The sequence below is a fragment of the Camarhynchus parvulus genome, chromosome 6 (assembly GCF_901933205.1).
Source record: "Camarhynchus parvulus chromosome 6, STF_HiC, whole genome shotgun sequence".
Classification (NCBI taxonomy): Eukaryota; Metazoa; Chordata; class Aves; order Passeriformes; family Thraupidae; genus Camarhynchus; species Camarhynchus parvulus.
Genome location: NC_044576.1, coordinates 28,028,277 through 28,049,999, shown reverse-complemented (window position 1 = coordinate 28,049,999; position 21,723 = coordinate 28,028,277). Strand labels below are relative to the sequence as shown.

General features: G+C 35.5%; 1 protein-coding gene across 3 annotated transcripts in view; it reads right to left on the bottom strand.

Moving 5' to 3' along the window:
* The window catches only part of ATRNL1 (attractin like 1), a 425,510-nt gene that overhangs the window by 215,075 nt on the left and 188,712 nt on the right, over positions 1-21,723 (bottom strand). The gene's annotated exons all lie outside the window — the stretch shown is intronic.

The window sequence follows — 21,723 nt, the reverse complement described above, 5'->3', positions numbered from 1 at the left end:
TAAGGTGCGACTGTCGTAAAGTGTCGTAAAAGATGCCGTAAAGCGCGGCTGTCGTAAAACCGGTGCAGTAAGGCGCGACTGTCGTAAAGACCGGTGCCGTAAAGCGCGACTGTCGTAAGACCGGTGCCGTAAAGCGCGACTGTCGTAAAGTGTCGTAAAAGGTGCCGTAAAGCACGACTGTTGTAAAGCCGGTGCCGTAAAGCGCGACTGTCGTAAAATGACGTGAAAGGCGCCGTAAAGCGCGACTGTCGTAAAACCGGTGCCATAAAGCGCTACTGTCGAAAAACCGGTGCCGTAAAGCGCGACTGTTGTAAAGTGTCGTAAAAGGCGCCGTAAAGCGCGACTGTCGTAAAACCGGTGCCGTAAAGCGCGACTGTCGTAAAAATCGGTGCCGTAAAGCGCGACTGTCGTAAAACCGGTGCCGTAAAGCGCGACTGTCGTAAGACCGGTGCCGTAAAGCGCGACTGTCGTAAAGCGTCGTAAAAGGTGCCGTAAAACGCGACTGTCGTAAGACCGGTGCCGTAAAGCGCGACTGTCGTAAAGTGTCGTAAAAGGTGCCGTAAAGCGCGACTGCCGTATAACCAGTGCCGTAAAGCGCGACTGTCGTAAAATGTCGTAAAAGGCGCCGTAAAGCGCGACTGTCGTAAAACCGGTGCCGTAAAGCGCGACTGTCGTAAAGTGTCGTAAAAGGTGCAGTAAAGCGCGACTGTCGTAAAACCGGTGCCGTAAAGCCTTTTTCACAGGAAGGCTGAAATATGACAGCTGCTTTAATAAATACAGGACAGACAGAGAATTATTTCGCCCCTGCAAATGCTGACACTTTGATCCCAACACAAAACAATTTTGAAAAAGAACTGTTACCAAACAGTTCTAGAGTCCCCCCTGTGTTTGGGACAGATTTCTCGACCCAGAAAGAGACACTAAACCCTGAAAATTCACCAGCATTAATCCCAAATTAGAAAACTCACAAAAATCTTTTGATAATTTTCAACTGAGAGACTGGCATGAAGTCAGACACCAGATTTGCAAAGAAGACAGTCTAAATCCTCTAGCTATGCCTGTGCTATTCAGCCAGCAAGCCGGTGGTCCTAGAACACAGGTGTCTATCCCACCTCATGAGATAAAAGAATTGCAAAAAGCCATAAGGGACACTGGTATCTGCTCCCCGTATTTTAAACAACTGCTGCAAAGTACCCTGGAAGGACATACACTCACACCAAATGACTGTAAAAATCTTGCTAGTATAATTCTAACAGGCTCACAATGTATGCTATGGGAACTCAAATGGAAAAGACTGCTTACAGGGGTACTAGCCACTTAGAGACAAAGTACTGATGCAGACCTTCGTACCCTTGTCATGTCTAAGCTGACTGGTGACCCTCCTGATGATCAGAATGATAATCAAGTAAATTTACCCAAAACAGTGTTAGATGACATTAAAAAGATGGCTCGCAGAGCCTTTTTGCAAATTCAGCCTGCAGGAAGTTTTGAAAAAGCCTATAATCTGATTAGCCAAGACTTGTCTGAACCATTTACCACATTTGTGGACTGGGTAGTCCAAGCAGCAGAAAGGCAATGCGGCGATGATATAGCTCGCCCAATAATGATATGGGACATTATTGAAAATAATGCCAATGCAGAATGTGAAAGAGTTATTAAAGCCCTAGGAAAAGAAAAACCCTCAGTGCCTGAAATGATTGATGCCTGTAACAAAATAGGAAGGCACTTCATAGGTGAGTGACTCTAAAATAGATGTGGAACTCTCATAAATTGGAAGGAACTGCCCTATGGAGCTGCCATTTCTCTCCACTAACAACACTGGAATTCTGTGATTAGTTTAGATTATAGACCTAATGTCAAACTTAGAATATAAATAATATTAGGTGAGATAAATTTCTCCCATGGTTTGTAAGTACTCGCTGGGTATTCCTGTAAAACAGTGTAATGATAAAATAGGCAAAAGCAATATTTATTGTTGGGATTAAAAGATCTGAGGAGCAATATGAAGCTAAGTGGCTGTTGCAGAATCCTACTTCCTTCTGCCGTGTTAATGCCTGTAAAGAATTCAGTCTGATGTTGACAAACAGTCCTCCCAGATGATAAGATTTAGTGATAATGAAACTTTCATACTGATAACATAAACAGAAAATGAAAGATAACAAAGAAATTCAGACTTCACATCAAGATTTGATAAACAGCTTCCTTAGATTATCTCCACATGCTGTAGCCCTGTCTCTTATGCTGGCACACATTACAATACCAAAATATACACCCCTTCCTTCCTTCCTCAAAAAATGTCATAATTACAGGATATTATTTCCACTATTCAGAGTCATAAGAGGCTGAAAGACAATCTAGTTTTGTATTCAAGTAAGATGAAAAACACTCCTAAATAAGGTTATAACAGCTGAACGTTTTTCCTATCTAATAGGCACTTTATCTATTAAATTCAATATGCATATTCCACTTCTTTATTCAATGCTGTGCTTGTGTACACGTATGAAGAAACACATACCACCCAGAAAAACCCAACATTAATAAACTCCAGGAAGTGAAGGAGAGAATGTGAGGGAGGGAACTGTTATTTAACTTACAGTTTTACTCAGCATGCAAAGCATTTTCATAATGATTCATATGGACATTATTAAGAAATTGAAATATTGAATATTGAAGTCAATGAAAGAATGGAAGAAAATTAAGAGACATAGACGAGACAAATTACATGTTTCAAAATTAAATTTTAAAAAAAAGATTAAAAGTAATTGGCACAAAGACCTATAGTACTGGAAAGTTATTTTAGACATAAATCTTTGCAGGATTGAGTTATCCTACAAACTGTGTGAAACAGCAGATTTCTAGACAACATCTTTCAAAACTCTGATTTTTAAAAGCCTCCCTAGATTAAATGGACAGGAAGAAAAATTAGAAACAGAAGTGAAGGGAATGAGGTGAGAGAATTTGTCAGGCAGAGTTGAATGATTAAATTCTACTACAAAGAGAAGCATTGCATGACAATATGGTTTTGTTTGTCAAGCTACATTAAGGAAAAGCCATTTTTGTTGCTTGCTAGAATTGAATTTTCCTTTCAAACCCAGGTTTCAGCCTTCTTGGTATGCCTTCTTCTGACATCTTATTATGACTTGATAAATTAAGGAGTTTCCCATTAGGAAAGCTGCACCTGTTAGGGAATGTGCTCTGATCATCACACAGTCACAGAACCAGGGAGGAAGATCACAAACTGAGGTTGTTCAACTTCCCACTCAAAGCCAGGCTACTGTCAGCACCAGGTCAGGCCAGCAGTGCCCTTTCCAGGGTAAGTTTTGTAAGTGTCCAAGACAGAACATTCCATGGCCAGTCCAGAAAATTTGTTTCAACACACCATTACTAACACAATGAATTTTTTCTAAGGTTCAATCTGAATCTCCCAAGGTGCAGATTCCACCTTCTCCTTTCATTCTGAAGTTTATAAACAGAAAAATGTCCTGCATGCAAGACATTTTTCACCTTTCCTAAATAAATTAATAACTTTACACTGAGCTATTTGAATGACTGCAGAACTTAATATGATGTTCATGGCATTTACCATTCATGCCTATGTGTATGTGTAGAAACATATATATCAGAGATGGAAAATGTGCTGCTAAAGCGATAAGATTTTTTCCAAATTTCTCTAAGTTTTTGATTTCTTACATCTACAGTAGAGCTTGTTTTGCTAGACAATCTACCAGTTAACCAACTGGCTGGTCTCCAGCCTAATAAAAATGATAATAAAAATTTTATAAGGCTACAAAAGCTGAATTGTTAAAACTTATGCAATGTTTTGTTCATTTTAGAAATCAAATACTTGGTTAGAGAAGGCAAAACATGCCCTGAATTTTGCATAAAGATCATGCCATTCAAAATAATGTATGCAAAACCCATTGTGAGATGACAAGAAAAGGGCAAAGCATTTTCTTAAACATGAAGAGAGTAATTTCCCAAAGTTTATTGTTATAAATGTAGAGCATGCTATAAAGCTGTTGGAGCTGTGAAATAAAAAATTTTGTATTTGCAATGGCACTTTTCTTGATTACTGTGGATTAGCATATTTATGAGGTTACTCAGCCTCAGGTTTAAACCCACAAATCAAAGGTTTATATTGGCATGGGTAATGGATTACACAGGAGTCTCTGGCCTACGATATCCCAGAGGTATCTGTCTTTCAGAAGATTTATGTATATAATACCACTTTGTAGAAATTACACTTTCTGATCTTTTGCATGGTGCTTGGTGATTCCCCTCTCTAATGTCTAAAACAACCAAAAAGCAGCAGTCTCAGTCAGCAGAGGAATTCACTGATGTATTTTCTTGTTCTCCTCCTCACCTTTTGATAAGGCCATGAAAGACAGAGGCTCTAATTCCTTGATGTACATAGCACTGCTACAATGACAGTAGAAGTCACTGTCAGCATATTTAATGCAATTACTTCTTCTAACAGATTTTCTGCTGAAAGAAAAAGAGACCACACTAATGTGAAAATATTAATTCCTTCAAATAAAGGGGAAGTGGTTGGCTAACGTAAAAAGCATGCAGTGTACCAAGAAAGAAACTATATACCATAGAGGCAGGAAAATGAGTTCTATGTTTCTCCTTGAAGAGGTGATCAAAATGCAGAAAGTGAGAACTGAGACTTTTACAAAATATAAATTGTGAGGATTAACAGAATAAATTGTGATTCAATTTTGTTATGTTAATTTTAAAATTCTCTCATTTAACTTTTATCGATCATTTGAAACTGCTATTATAGTTCAAGCTGTAATAAATTTGAAAAAAAAAAGTACATACAACTGTCAGCTTGAGACTTCACTCACCCTCATAGTACATTCTGTAGAGTCAGGATGATGGATCACTGACATATCACTGAGGATATGCTGTCACAGTCAGAAGAGTATTTGTAAAAAAGTGCAGAGAAATGTGTAATGGAAATGCCAGAAACCTTTCTAACAACTTGAGGAATTAGGTTGGGAAAGGTGGATGAGTAACTGGGTTTCAGGAGGACTCAGAATGCTGTGAAACCCAAGAGCAGGGCCTGCTCAGCTGAAACTGTGTTCCTAGAAACAAGCCCATGCTGCCTTTTTGGCAATGACATGCTGGACTACACTGATAGAAACTGGCAACAGTCATTCCCAGGAAACTACAGCATTTGTACCAAAAGTTTTGAAACTGAAATGTAGAAATGAGAGTGAAATGAATGAATGTACCATATAGAACTGTGATCTGGAAGCTACCTGCAAAGCTCAGAATGAGCCCATGGACAAGCAGCAAGGAACTTCAGTCAGATTTATTTTGATTCATACAGGCCCAATTGTTGAAAAGAAAACAAATATTTAAAGTTGTCAGCACTGAGTGTACTTTTTATTCTCACTTTTTAAAAACTGGATTTTCCAGTATAATTTCCAGAAGCTCTAACTGTTTAATCAGGCTTGTGCAAATCCACAATAACCATTTGTCTGTTGAACAGCTTTAACAAAATCAAAACCCAAAGAAAATAAACACTTTTGCAGCTAGAGCACTTCATGTCTTCAGAGAGAAAAACCAAAATACTTTTCAAGAGCCCTACATCAATATGATGCTGGCCTGCACTCTGTCAAGACATGGGTTGTGCCTTTTCCTTTCTCGTGGTGAATACTTCATACCAGCTTAGGGCAGAAATGTTAAGATCTGCTTTTGGGGGTGATTGTTCAGCTATCAAGATTTTTTTTCATTTGAGTGGGAAGAGAGAGGGTATCTGCATAGATGAATGTGATCTCAAAATAGTGAATATCATCTTCTGGCAAAACAAGTGTATGAGTCAGGGCAAAGAGCCTACGTGCAAAAAACTCACATTCAGAAAGATAAACTCAGTTTCTGTTACACAGACCTTTACTTTGGAATTCTGAAATGCCTCATTTGCTGTTCTGAATCTATATGGCAGGGGAGTAAGGCAATAAGTAAGAAATTTATTTAGAAGGGTAAGTCTAGTAAAGATTAGGTATCTTCCAGCCTTCCTCTACACCTCAGAAAAATGATTTCTTCTTTTAACTAAGGAAACATTTCCAAGTGCAATCTGGCAAATTCGAGGAAATCCTCTAATAAAAACTTTGTTTCCTAAAAAATAAAAGCTACAGAACGTAGCTCTGCATGTCCTGCGTGGACAGCTGTGGGCTCAAAGACTGCTTTTAAAAACAGTGTCCAAAAGATTTTTTAATAAGAGAACAAGAGAGATGATCCCAAAATATAACAGCTGAGGGAAAGACACATTAAAAAGTGCCCGTGTTTTCAGATGCCCCCAAAGAAAACAGAAGAAATTACTTATAAAAGCATCAATTATTTGCAATAATTTTAGACAAAATTTCAGAAAAAAATATGGGGTGTTCTGCAGAGAGCTTGGAAATTTGAGGTCTCTATTTTCTCCCATAGCCACCAGTTTTCAAAAATCTGCTGAGCTGGCCCAAAAAAACATAAAACAGTTTTGATAAGCCTTTAAAGGAAAAAATAATTTCCTAAAATTTGAAAAAAAGTAAAAAGGTTCTGCTTGAAAACAAAACAAAAACGTTAAGTGAAAACTCAGTTTAACCCTGAAATATTGTTTCTGCAAAGTTTTAGAAACTACAACAATTTTTCTCCAAAAATTTTCCCACAAAATCATCATATTTGACAAACTCCAATTATTTCACTCTATAAGCCTGACCAAGCTTTTTTAGAGAGAGCTATGTGCAGGGCACAGAGGAACAAATGCTTTAAAAGACAATTCAGACTAGACTGTCTGGCTCCAAGTGCAGGAAGGTGTTGAAAAAGTGAAGTTAAGAAATTAAAATCATACTCTTTACTCCCTGCAGGGTGAACTTCTCACATAAGGATTTTAAAGGTATCTATCTTGCCAACAGTCATTTGTAAGAAATATCCTCAGAGTATTCCAGGAAAGATTTTCAGTACGTTTTCTGGGACAAAAATACAGCAGAAAGATGTCTTCAACTAAATGCAATGACTACAGTCAGAAAGAAGGGGTTTTTTTTCTCCTCAATGATTACAGAAATTCCCCAGACCATTCCAACACCCCTTTTTCCAAATGAGAATACACTCATGGTTTTCACTGAAACAAAAACATACATATTAAAAAATATAGATTTGTATATTTGTTATTTCTGAGAACAAACACTTAATTGGTTTCTAGCTGCAAGTAAGGGCGTTTTGCAATTATTTTATGCATCTGTAGAGGGCTTAATGCTGATTTATATTGTTTACTGAAATCTTGACTTAGCCTGGTGGGAAACAGTACAAGGAAACCACACAACTATATTCAAGGGTTACAAGTGATTTCCACAAATGAGGTATTCTATACTGCAAAACTCTTTCAATACAAATCATTCTCAGTAATAATTAAAAAAAAAAAACCACTAAGTCAAAAGTGGTTTATGTACCAGTTGTCTTCTTGAACTTCAACCTAAACCCATTCAAATTGAAAGGCAAGAAATTCCATTTAAACATAAGAAATATTTTTTACTGCAAGGAGGATCGAAGACTGCAGCAGGCTGCTCAGACAGGTTGGGTATTGATCCTCAGTCCTTGGAGATATTCAAAACCTGACTCAACAAAGCCCTGGACAACTTGCTCTAGCTGACCCTGCTTTGAGGGGTCAGACAATCTCCAGATGGTCCTTTCCAACTCCAGTCATTCTGTGATTCCAGAATAAGCATGATTATTTCCCATCTCATGGGTGTTAGTACAAGTTATTAGGCCTCTGTGTCAGTAAAAGAAGAAAAGACAGAAAAAGGATTTCTGAAAGATTTAATTTCCTCTCCATTGTTCCAAGGCTGGCAAGACTAAAAATGCTTACTTGAAACAACAAATGCTATCTAGTTCAATGTATTGTACCAGAGAGTATTATGCTTTTTCTTAATTTTAAAGCATAAAATACATCTTGCAAATGTCTGTTTATATCACAAGGAAAGAAAAAGGGTACCAACTGACAGACACTCAAAGTTTGCTACACCAAAAGTTCCTGAGATAAATGCCCTGATTCTGGGAATGATGACAAATATTTTGATGTAATATAATCTATATATTTACTGCAACACACTATTACAGTAGCACCAGTCTAATGCTTATAGTTAGTGAAGAGCACTTCTCTGCCTTTTCATTATTGGCCTGAAGAACTGCACTGGGAAGTGTTATCTACTCAATGATTCCATCTTTGGACAATACCATTCATTTCATCTTCCAGAGTTTCCTTCCAGCCTCAACCACTGTGTGAGATAATACAATAATAAGCCACAGTTATTACAGTTTTCAAATGATCTTTCAAAAAAAAAAGTTTATTCATTCTTAATTGCTACATTTCCAATCTTGGTCTTAAAAAAACCAAAACCAATTGTTCAAATCTGCTTAATATCCTTCCAAAATTAACCAGCTGAGAGATTTTAAGTGTTCTGAAATTGAAGCTTAATGAATGTATTACAAAAAAATCTCTGTTCTCCCAACCTTTTCACTAAGAACTATATAAAATCCAAACTGCTGTCTGCTATAGTATTTATTTTATTAATTTTTTACTATTTATTAACCTTTTCTTTACTGTGATGAAAAATCTTAATGCCAATATTCAATCAAGTCTCTACCATAAACATTCCTGATGCCTTTTTCCTATGCAATGAAGAAATTCTCCTTATTTTCCTTTACATCTTATCTACTGAAATTCTATCCATAGGTTTTAGTGACTTTTCAAGGTCACCAAATATTTGTTGTGCCACAATTTAAAAGCCTGATAGGAATCAAAGATACCAGAACTGCAGGGCAATTTCAGGTCAACCTCTTCTTTACTGGAGGTTGATAGGTGTTGATCTGTTTCACGGCCGAAGTCATTAGACCAATATTTCATCTGAACACCCCTTAAAGATGTTGGGTATGAAATGTAAGAATTTCAGTGGAAGTGAAAGGCAATTGAAGCTTTCAAATTGAGGGAAAAATCTTAATAATTTTCCATAATTTTTTCAACATAATTTAGCATGAATGTGTTTCCTACTTAAAACTCAAACTGCTGACAAATTCCAAGATCAAGTATTTAAGAACAATTAATATATTGTTTGGGATCCAAACTTTGAACAGATAAGAAAAATATTTGAATAAATTGTAATAAAATTGCACAATACACTCCTTAAAATACTCAAAATCTAATGTGTTTCCCACAGATAACTGATATTCCCAGTTTCAGATTTTTATCCTACTAAATATTATTACATGTACTTGTAGTTCATCCATAGGCAAAAATGATCTACTAAAGAACAGAAAATCTCTCAGAAATCTTTACTGCTGTGGATTGGACTGTCATAAAAAGCTGATTTTCTGAGAGTAGGTCTTGCACATTTTAATCATAATTGGATATTTGCTTTGAGGAGGAAAGCCTGAGTCCAAAGACGAGGCTGCAGTCTGTAAGCAGATCAACAATTACAAACTGAGACTAGAGTTAAAAATCTCAGTTCTGGAACACTTAAAATTAACTTTTTAAATCTGCACTTTGTATAATCTCCAAAGCACTAGCAGCTCCATCAGACTGGAAGAATGAGAAACTGCATCAATTTGGCCAAGAGCAGAGCTCTCATCCATCTGTTTGGGAGTAAAAGTCTCACTTGATGGGTCAAGAAACACCTTACAGCAGAGTACCTATTTCAGATGCAAAATTGCTGGGTTTATATATATTTTTCTATTAGACATCCAAAGGAGAAGCTCACTGTTTTATAAAGAATAAAGATAATAGCTACATAAATGTTACAATATTTAACTTGTTGAAAGAAAAATTGCACCTTTATTTTTTGAAGTCTGTTCCAATGCTGCACTTATGTCATATAACTGAGCTTGGTTTAAAGTATAAGTATCCATAAAAAGGTGATATGATAATATCTTGTGCTAATGGTGCCATTATCAAGCTATAAAATGATGCCATTATTTTGCCCAACTGTGTGGCTTCATGCCCAAAGCCGTTGTTCCAGCTGGGAAGAACAACTCCCTGTAATATGGCATATTATGAAATTTCCCTAAATATGTAAGAGGTTTCATAAATGGAATGCATTTATGCAAGCCACACTATTATGTAATAAAACAGTCTCCTGATTTATGTCTGAGAGTAGGAAATCATGTCAAACCATCCCTTTCTAGGACTCAAAAAATGAAATATACATTTTGAAAGATAACTAAAACGGAAAAAGAAGTTGATATGGACCTCATCTTCAAATACCTGCTATAAAATTTTTTTCCCACACATTCTGGAAGCAAGCCAGTTGTCAGAATTTAGGGTGACAAATGATAAACAGGTTAGTGGTCAAAAACTAAAAATTCCTTAAAGTTCTCAAGGCAGTGTTCAATGCATAAACACCCAGTGATTATAAATATAGCTAAATATGCCATCTGCAACATTTCTCCTTCATCTTGAATCCTGTCTGGTTTATGTACACAAACCATAAGACACCTCTTACTTTGAGCATTCTTGAGAGTCACTGAGTCCCAGCTTTGTCTCTCAAGTTCAAGAAAAGATGAGCTGACAGACCTGCAATGGCATCTTTACAAATTCATTATTAACATCTGGCCAGTTACTAGTTTTGTACTTCAAGCATGATCATTATTCTTCACGCTCACAAATTGAAACTGCAAAGGGAAGAATAATTCTTGGCATCATTCTCATATAAGAGGCAAATCTAAATTATGACATCAGTTGCAGATTGACTCAGTAGTAAATTACCAAATCCAATTTACTCAGGACCTTGTAATTTAGTTTCAATCTAATTTAATTTAATTTTAGCTGTGATATCTAAATGTTGATTAGTAGACTATTGCATAAGAATACAAAGTATTTAAGTTTCTTAAGTTACTAATATTTAAGCTACAGTAGTTTTGGCGGGGGTTGGCATGCTTTTTTTCCCAAAGGCAGAACTGAACAATATTAGGAACCACACAAGCAAATGTTAATAAAATTAAATCTGCTATCCATGCCAATTAACTCTACAACATAATTTTCTAGAATTGAAAATAATTCTCCCTTTGCAAATAAATTGAGCTAGAAATGCATTCCATAATTTATACACCAGGCCATACTGACATGGGCTTATCCTTGTCAAAGATATGGCTACAATTGCTGATCTTCAGAAGTGATGGATACTTATGTTTGAAATTCAGATTTTTTTATCATGTGATTCTCACTCAGAGATCTTAAAGAGTTCTCTAATCTTTTTGCTTTTGAGATCTTCCAGCACTGAATGAAAGCACAATGAAAGGACACTCTAAAGAACCGTGCAAACATACACCAAAATGTCACCTGTTTTATTCCCTGCTTTTGCTATGTTGTACTTACTGGTCTTCACTTCAGGACAGATGAACAGTAAAAACTAAGCTATAAGAAGCCATAGTTAACACATTTTCACAAATAAAAGAATAATAAAAATCAGGATAAACCTATCAGTAACTGTCATTTGCTAATTACATGGCTGTACTTATACTAAAGCTATAAAGGTCGATTAAAATAATTAATCTGGCAAACTAGCTAAAATTTTATGCTGCAATATTCAATAAAAAATTAAAAATTGCCATGAAAACAGTCAAGCTACATTATAAATTCTGCCCCTGGGCCACCTCCCTTGACCTGCTGGCAACACCCTGCCTAACTCAGGCCAGATCACCTTTCCCTTCTCAGAGCACGTTGCTGGCTCATGGCTTTTCCTCCCCAGGTGTAGGATTTTGCACTTCCCTTTGCTGAACTCCATGAGGTTCCTGTCAGCCCATTTCTCCAGCCCCTCCAGGTCCTCCTGGATGGCAGCACAGCCCCCTGGCATAGCTCAGCCTCCTCCTGGCTTTGTGTCCCCAAAAAACTTGCTGTCCCATCATCCAGATGAGTCCATTAAACTCCTTAGCACTTTTCCCCAAATGATGATTTCACTAACAAAGTGTTCCACAGGAACAAGCCAAATGGACAGACTTAATTTTACCTTTGGATAAATAGAACTGTTACAATCTACTGCTCTGACACTGAAGTAATTCTGACTTGTACAGGGAAATTAATATGGAAATGTATGGAAATAATTATGAAAAGGAATATACTCCTTATATATTTATATATACATATATATATATATATATACTTACATATATAAATGAAAAGTAAATGGCATCAGGAAAATGTGCCACCAGGCCACATTCAGATTGAGATATCTGTATCTGCCACTCAGTTTATCTCTTCTCAATTTATTATCTTTCTAAGCCTACCACAAATTTCCTGACATATTTTATTTCTAGTACAATAGAATAGGCACGGGGAAGGTATTAAATAAAATAGATTTAATATTGTTGAACAAGTTTATTTGAATACTGATGCAGTCCTTGTAAAAAATTAGTTCAGGCTTACAGTTAAATCTGTTTTGTAACTACATGAAATCTGGTTTTGGTGAAAGAAGGATTAGCAAATTCCTATTGCAGAAAACTGATGCTACTTTGCAGCCAATTTTTATGGTTGTGTGATGAGGAAAACCAGTTATAAATCTATACTTTTAGTGTCAAATGAATCTAATTTTTCTGGCAGACACGTCTCATACAAGGTCAGTAGATAAGCATTTTCTCAAATTGTCTTATAAGCTTCCCAAATCCATACAGTTTCATTTTTTCTAACTGAACAAACATCAACTATCCTTTTTCTTGAGAGAATAAGAAGAACAATAATTCCATATACCATTTTTTTCTATTAACTGCACTCAACCCTTTATAAAAGATAATACACCTTCTGCAGCATCAGAAAGCAAAAATAAGGAGTTCACATATAAAGTGATCTGTGAGTAATCAATATGCATGTTCAGGCTACTCATCAGAGCCCCCAGCCAGAGGAAGAATTTGGTTACATTGAGACATGAATACGAAGTCAATGATATGGGTTTGAAAACAAAATACACAAGAGACAGGAAGAAATTACCCTAAATTAACAGATCTCCAATGCTAAAGCTAGATTTTCTACAAAAACATACAATAATGCTTTTAAAAGCTGAGCTAAAAGGTTTGAATTACACATTTCCCAAGTGAAAGAATTTCTACTCAAATCTAAATAATATGATTTAAAAATCCCTTTAAAAGTTAAGGGGGAGAAACAGAAAAAAACCAGCATTCCAATGCTGCTCCGGCAGAAGCCAAAGCAGCAGATGCTGTGGATGCTGTACCTGGCACACCCTGCAGAGCAGCGCTGCTGATGTGTGGGCACCACCCAGAACAGCAGCTGCTGAAAGGCAGCTTGGATTCCTAACAGGGAAAAGAGCTGGGAAAGAGGAAATAATTTCCTTTTCTTGACAATTTACAGTTTTGATTCAGGACAGGAGGGCATCACAGCTATTCTTATCAATGGAATAATACTAAAAAGATGTTGATGTTTAACAGCCTTTGCTTGTGTGAAAGGGAACTCTCTAAAGAAAATGATTGGAAGTGAGACTGTTGATGGAATGGGAAGAGAAAAAGGCTTATTTGATAGCAGGAAAATAATAGAAAGTCTACTTTTTTTCTTGAAAACATTTTAGCATGTAACTTCAGATTAGAAATTCTAAAGATGTGTAACTACACACAGCACAATGATGTGTACACCAGAGCCATTACAAATATTCTGTTTGTACAGACAAGGGATTATTCAAAGGAAAACAAGATAATCAAAAAGGATATTTTTTACACTAAACATCTACAACTGCTGCCCAGAAGATGAAAGAGACTTCTGTTCTGGAAGGCAAGATGACTGATGAAGACAGAAAAGTCCTTTGTTCTTCCTGTTCCTGAATATTGGAATGCTTCACTGAGGGAATAAATGTGTACATAAATATGGGACCACATTATTACAGAAACCCAGAATTAGAACATGGAGTTTTAAGTGCTTAAGCTTTGCTTTGAAAATTTCCTTCATGGCTATGAGGTACCAATAGATCACTTTGACTACTGTGCAAGATGGAGCCCAATGGTACCAGTGTCTTACAACTCAAACCCCTGAAACTGAAACAAAAATAAAATTACCTCACAAATTAGGTAATTTAGGATTTAAAATTTAATACACATTTTTTAATATACTACACTCAGCTATATAAAAATAATACTACCTCTGATTTTGATGTCATCAAATTTTGGGTCAGTTCAAGGCTTTTCACAAGGTATTTTATATGCATTTCATATCAGCTATCTTTGCAGAAAAAGGATGAAACAGAGCAACAGTTTTTACACTGTTAGGCAGCAAAGCTGTCAACATACATGAAAACCAAAATAGACAAGGACATAAGAAAAAGAATGTTCTATTTGAAAGTCACATTTGGTAGAAACACAGCACTCTTTTGCGTATGAATTTTCCTCACAGTTGCACTTTTACTAATCCCAAAACTGAATTTCACCAATATATAAGTTTAATAGTTGAAATTAATTTGACTTCTAAGATATTTCAATTACAAAAACTGCAATCAAGAAAATGATAATAATTCTTATCAACTCATAAAATTTCTTCTAATTTTTCAATGTCTTTCTTTTTCTTCCATTAGTTTTTTCAGGACACGAGCAACCTCAGCATAAGACCTGAAGGAGTCTCCACTCTAGTTCTCCTCTTGAAACCTCTTAGCTTTAACCTCAGAGAGCTTTTGTTTCTCTTTTGAGTTCTAGCGTGCAATTCTGAATCTCCTTTAACAACATCCTTATCTTCTCAGAGCACAGTAAAAGCCCAGCGAAGCAAAGATTTTCAAGGCATGATGAAACAGTTTAACACTGCTTTTGTATATCCTGATGGACACAGTTATTTCTGGTCATAGGTTAATCAAATATTACCCCTTGCAGCAGCTGGATATTTGCCAGTTAACTCCCTAAAATGTCTGGTGCCTTAGAAAAGCACAAGGGCAGTTTTCTTCAGATTAAATACCCATTTTAAAATTTGCTGGAAAACATGTTTGTTTCATGCAAAGACAGATGAAAGTTTACTTACACAGTAAGTAATAGGGGGAGAATAAATAGGGGGTTAATAGGGAGGAAAAAAACATAAGAATCTGAGAAAAGTAATTAAAGCTATTCCTTCCTTTTCAGCAGCATAACATAGCTTCTCTTCTTTGAGAACAGGCTTCTTTACATCACTTACTAAATCATGTTTTTATGCTGACTTGTATAAGGTTTTGACTAATAACTAAAAAATTATTTACATATTGAGATTAAAATGTTAAAAAAAGATCATAAAGGTAGGTCTGTATGTAAATTTTGCAGTGTGGCACTGAATCCCCCAGTACAGCCTGCCATGGATTCAGCACTAGAGAACACACAGACCCAGAGAGCTCTCTGAAACTCATGTGATGATTCTATGAAGCGAATGAGGGTGGTCCCTTTGCACTTCCCCAATGTATGTCTTCAGGGAAAGCAACTCTGAATTTTCTCCACTGCTTTATAATATCTATAAAGAATTTATTCATAACAGGATATGAAATAAAATTGAAGATAAATAATGGCTGATATCACAAAAGTCATTGAGAGTACCCAGATGCCCCAACCTCTTCTGAAAATTAGCACCCAAATATCCAGATGACTTATAAATGCTACATTTATGATCTGTAACTTACAGAATCTGGTAAGTAGGGATTTTGTTTCTTGGGTAATTTGTGAAAAAGAAGGGGGCGGGCCATTAGCAATTATCAACAGAAATATTGATTTTGTTGGAACAAACAACCTACTGCCATAATTTCTTATACTGTCATAATTCCTTGATTAAATAACTTCAGGAATTTCCTTTAATCTGTTTGATAACAAAATGTCATTCATTTTGTGTCTGCAGGTCAACTGCCTTTTACAGAAACATTAATGTACAAATGTTCACATTAAGTGGTCAAGAAAAATACTCTCCTTAGCAACATTTTCAGACCAAAGAAATAACTTTGCTACTGAAAGTTCAAAACACACAGTTATATTTTACCACAAGTGGCGCATTGAATATGAAAGTTTATTTTATCTGCATGATTAAACCAAAAAAGAAATGACAGTAACCACTGATTAATTTTGAAAATATTTCACAGAACTAAGACTGCAATAATATAATTAGTCAAAACAAATTCAGGGATCTCTTATCACTTCTGAATGCTATTCTTTCATACTTTCTTTCTATTCCTAAAACAAAAGACAAAATCCCCCCACTAACTTTCAGAACAGAAGGTTGTAGCAATTTATCAATTCCCTGAACAGCAGGGCAAAGTAGTCAATTCAATTAAAGACCATGTACTAGACCAATTGTATTCTTGTTCCTTGTGGAGCAAAGAGTTCTAAGTGTCAACAAACTGGCAGTGAAAGAAGAGTCAATTGGTAAAAGACCAATTTCATTTGTTTTTAAACTGTTCACAGGAAACTTACAAAGCTGAAAATGGACCTGTTTAATCCTACTTTTCTGAAGCCCATTAACTGCTTTGTAGTATTCACTGAATCTATGAAACTGTTAAATTGTCAATTCTTGCTCCTTCATAACAATGTCAGAGATAATTGTAAACACTCCTCATCCCCACTATTGTTTTCCCTCCACAATCCTTCAGGATGGCTTGTAGGACACCTACGTTTCATATCATAAAAAGGATGATTTCAATTATTTAGTAAGATGTCATCACTGGATTCACTTTACTTTTGTTGTTAGAAATTGTTCACATTAAAAAATATTCACATCGAAAAGGAAAAATAAAACCAAGGAGTATTGAAAGAAGAAAATAATATCACAGAAAACATAACAAAAGCACATCAAGTACAGCAGATGGGACATATCTGCTTCCCCAAAGGAGAATCAAATCTGTCCAGAAAGGTGATTATACAATTCCTTTCTTAAAACGTCTGGTTTGAGAGATTTTAGAAACTGCCTGTGCCACCTTTCCTTTTAGCTTGTCTAAACTATCTCCCACTGATATTTAGTCCTGTTTGTTCTTCTTCCTCCCATTCTCCATCTCCTTCCCCCATCACTCAAACAACCTGAGCTGCAGTATCAGCCTTTTAAGTCTTCTTAACAAGTGAACTCACTTCAGCATTGTCTCAAGTTGTTTTTCTAAACTTCTTTGCAATTCTTACTATCATCTGAACTCTCCAGTTGAAACCAGGAAGAGCTGCGTAGAGCAAAAGGACTACTTCAAAAATTTTATTTAAAACACTGTTCTTCACGACAACAAATCCTAGTTTATGTCTTTGTATAAATGACTTTCTCATTTTGTTCTCTTTGTATCCTGAGTTCCTCTTTGAACACTATTAATACAAGAGGTGTCAGCTTAGCAGTAGAATTTTTAAAGTATAATATTATTTAGTATGATCATTTAAATAACTTGCTTTCACTATGTTGTAGGTTTAAAAAGCCTTTCAAAACCATAGCATTAGCATTGTATATAATTAATAACAACAGAATCTTTCCCTTTAGAAACCCTGAAAATGTTATTGCAATGATGTAGCATTTCCCATTAAGGCCTTTCTGTTAAAAACACAATTAACCTTAGCACACCTAATATCATACCGTTAGCAAATTGTCACTACTGTATCTTCCATAATTATCAGTTTAAACTAAAAATACTAAAATAAAAACATCCCTTCCACCACAATTTGCCTCATTACACCACACTGACTGGGGTTGAACAAAGGTAATGTTTAAATATCATTAAAAGACCCCAAAAACGGTTTAAAAAATATGAGCAAGAATTTAAGCATAGGTTATTTCAGAAAAATAAAAAATCACTTACAAAGTACTTTGCACATAGTAAATGCAACTGCAGTAACTCAGTATTTGTGCTAATGGAGACAGCATGTGAGTGCACCTGAACAGAAATTGCTGGTTCAATACCATGGTATGATGCAATTTATCACTGTGAATGATAAACCATGTAAAAACATCCCACAAATGAAACATCAGTTAATGATCTTATAGAGTATTTGCAAACTCAGGAGTATAAATTCACATTGGTACTCCTATGACAAAGCACCTACACACTGCAATCAGGCAGTCAGATTTCACTGGTTTCCTTAACTGATTAAATTCTATGACACTAGAATATAATTTGAATTTGTCACCTCAACCAAAATCAGTTTATTATTTCAGGTTAAATTTTTATGAGAGTGTCTTTATTATTATTATTATTATTATTATTATTATTATTATTATTATTATTATTATTATTATTATTATTATTATTACTACTACTACTACTACTACTACTACTATTTAAAAAGAAGTCCTGCCCTTTTTCCATCTGGCTACAACACGTGTTGAATAAACAGCACTAAAGCAATTTCCTTGAACCACACCAGCCAAGCATAAAGAAAAATACAAATGGAATGTGAGGCATCTTAATGGAGTAACCAAAATTGTAACAGTAACAATGGTGCTGTGCAATTTAATCTTCTGACTGCAAAAGGATGTTTTGACAGACTAATAACTGTACCCTGCACTGTCATTCTACTGAAAGACTCAAGCAGAAGGTGAAGAGCCATTAGGGTGGCTGGGAGGGCACAGAAAATGAATTTTAAACGCCAAGAACAGAGCTTGCTTAGCCAGCTAAAAGGCTGACAGGGAATAGGATTGCCATGTATAAATACAAAAAAGGGAATGTACACCAGGAAGAATGAACAGCTACTGATGTCACAGACAACGGTTGCACAATAACAAACATGTCTAAACAGAATTATTATATAAGGAAAAAAAGGAATTGTGAAACTGTTTTAAGTTCAAAGCACGAGGAAATCTGGGGTTTTTAAACAGATATATGAGGTTATGAAAACATTTGCTTAAACAGTTTCAGGCTTAACATATCCTGATAATGGAAAAGATTACTGTCAGCTCTGAGCCTATGTAGATATTATGTCAGAAAAACATTTAATTGTTCCATGTGTATTTGCAAGACTTGAAGCACAGCTGATAAAGCTTACAGCCCTTCACTTTTTGTGAATTATTAGTTGCATTAGCAGTTAGTAAGAAGAAGTAAAATTTATTTTAATGAAAATATTAATAATGGAATAAAATCTTGGATAGAATAACACTTAGTATGCAGGAAAATCAATGACTGAGAAGTTACTGTTTCCTGCACTTTCATAAATTACTTTAAACACATAATTTTAGACATTGCTCAGGTGCAAATAATGACTACAGAAAATGAATCAAAGCGAAGCCAAAATAAGACCAAAAAAAGACAAAGCACTGTCAAAAGAACAGGGTGATTATATCCACGTTCAAGATGTGCTCAAGTATCCCTTATCTTTGTGAACTTTAAACAAAATTCAAAGGAAGTGGATGTAAGGAGATGAGAAGCAGTCTTCACAAGGAAACACAAGATCCAAACATATCAGATTAGTGTAATTTTCCCAGCTCCTCAGGATGCCTCTTCTAGCTAGAATGGAGAACTGAATTGATTACATTGCAAATAATACAGCTGCAACTGATTTTTCTTTTCCACTCCTTGCCTTACCACAGATGAATACAGCTAAAAAAAATTTCAAACAAATCAATTTTTGTGTTTAATGCCCACAGAATAGAAATGAAGTATCAATTAAAAAAAAAGCAACAACAAACCAACAACGTAATCACTTTACAAAGAAAGCATTATCAGCTTATAGTAGTGAATACAGGTATAATGTGAATTAAATAGCTTTTTGCCTTTTCTAATGCCTAAAGAGAGGGCAAGAGAAAAGGAAAAATCTATTCTTACTCATGCACGTGTATCTTAATCACAAGAGTGCTGATACATCTGTGACTTAGGCATGTCTGTTGTTGAATCCTCACCCAAGAACTGACAAGAGCACCTCAGAATGTCACTGAATGCCTTCATTTTGGCATGGATGCAGTGACACATTCACACCAGGCTCATGCTCAGCAGTGGAACAATAATGCATCCCTAATGAGAAAGCCAAAAAGTTCCTTTTAAATCTCTGAAGAAACATTTTATGAATCCTTTCTCCACTGATATCTCACCTCCTACACTGCAAAGTCTACCAGTAACAATAAAAAATTGTACATTTCTACCCTTATATTTCATTTTAAGTGCAGTTTTGCACTCTTTCCCCCCTTTTTATACTTGCTGCTACTGAATAACACTCATAGAGTGTTTTAAGTTGGAAAACACCTCTAAGATAATTGATTTGAACAATTAAGAGATGTAGTCCATGCTTGCTCTTTCCAGTCTCTGGTCTGGACACAAGCATAGTCAAATTTTCAGTCTGGGAATGTATATTTAAGAAATCATGCCAAAAAGAGGAAGAAAAAGGAGACTATCCAGATGTCATTTAAGTATTATTTTCTCTTTATGAAGGCATATATAAATATTTGGCTCAAAATGCCCAACAGCTGAATAAATACCAAAGGAAACTATCTTGCATTTGTATTACACGCTTATTATTTAAAAGAAATACCTCAAAATTATAACTATTTTCATTATTTTTAAAGCCTGGGAGTTGGAGGGACTCTCAAGGAGAATGCAATGAATTGCACTGAATTCCTGGTATGGATCTTAACATCTTCTGCAAATTCATTGAATTCACATTTTACTACACAGAGAAGTCATTAACTTTGAATGTTTTAAAGAGAGGGCAAAGAAAAAATGGTTAAGTTGCAGAGAAAATGGACTCAGAGTCTTCTCAGAGGTGCACAGAAAGAGGATTAGATGCAATGAACAGAACCTCCAACAGATGCAGGAAAGAAAATTACTAGACAAGGATCTGAGCAATCAGACCTTACTTTGAAGTTTGCCCTGATCTGAGCAGAGAGCTGGACCTGAGACCTTGAGAGGTTCATCTATAAACTGTTGTGTTTCCCAGAGTCAGAAATTCTAACACTTCCACTAGAGATAACTAAAACAGAACATTTATCCATGAAAATCAGTCATTTCTGCAAACCTCTTATATATACGCAGCAGAGAATTTCTCAGACCCTACCACTGAGAAGAGAACAAAACCAAAATTACCTTAAATGAAAACAATTCAAAGCCTGCACTAAGATGGTATTAGGAGACAAAGCAGTAGTGATGATTCCACACACATACAAACAGCTTTTATTTCACTCACTTGAGAATATCTGACAGCTTGAATGGGTTTTCACTACCTGGACTCGTAGTTAATATGGCAATTTTAACAAGACTGCAATCTGTAACAATGTCAGTCTTGTGTATTTTTCTTGTCACTGTAAGGAATAAGAATAAAAAGAAAAGGCAAGAAAGTAAAATGAAGACATCATGAAACAAAAACAAAAAAGGAAGGAAAGAAACACACAAGATTAATCTTCCCCTGTTTTTTTGTGAAGGATGTTAATGAAAAGCTAGCAATGAAAGATGAGAGCAATGAATAAAAATCACATAAGAAAAATAATAATGTAGTAGTAGAAAAGAAAAATCTGTAGAGCATGTTGGTCTAAAAATTCATTGTATCAGCTGCAGAATATATGTGTTCCAAACAAGTATTCTACAACCAGCAGATCTTGTACGTTTTCACAGGAGATTGCTGCACTCCAATTCATGTCTACATCTCCTAACCCATTCCTAACACATCCACAGAAATATGAGTAACAGAACCTACAGTAATTCTGGATATTTTCCTGTTTCTACATATAAAGAGATTGTATTAATCCTTCTGACAAAACCCTCACTTTGAGGAACGAGAATAAAAATTCAGCATGACACTTAATAAACTTTTAACTAATGTAAAATGTAATTGCAAATAGATATTCACATTTGTACAAATGTGTTT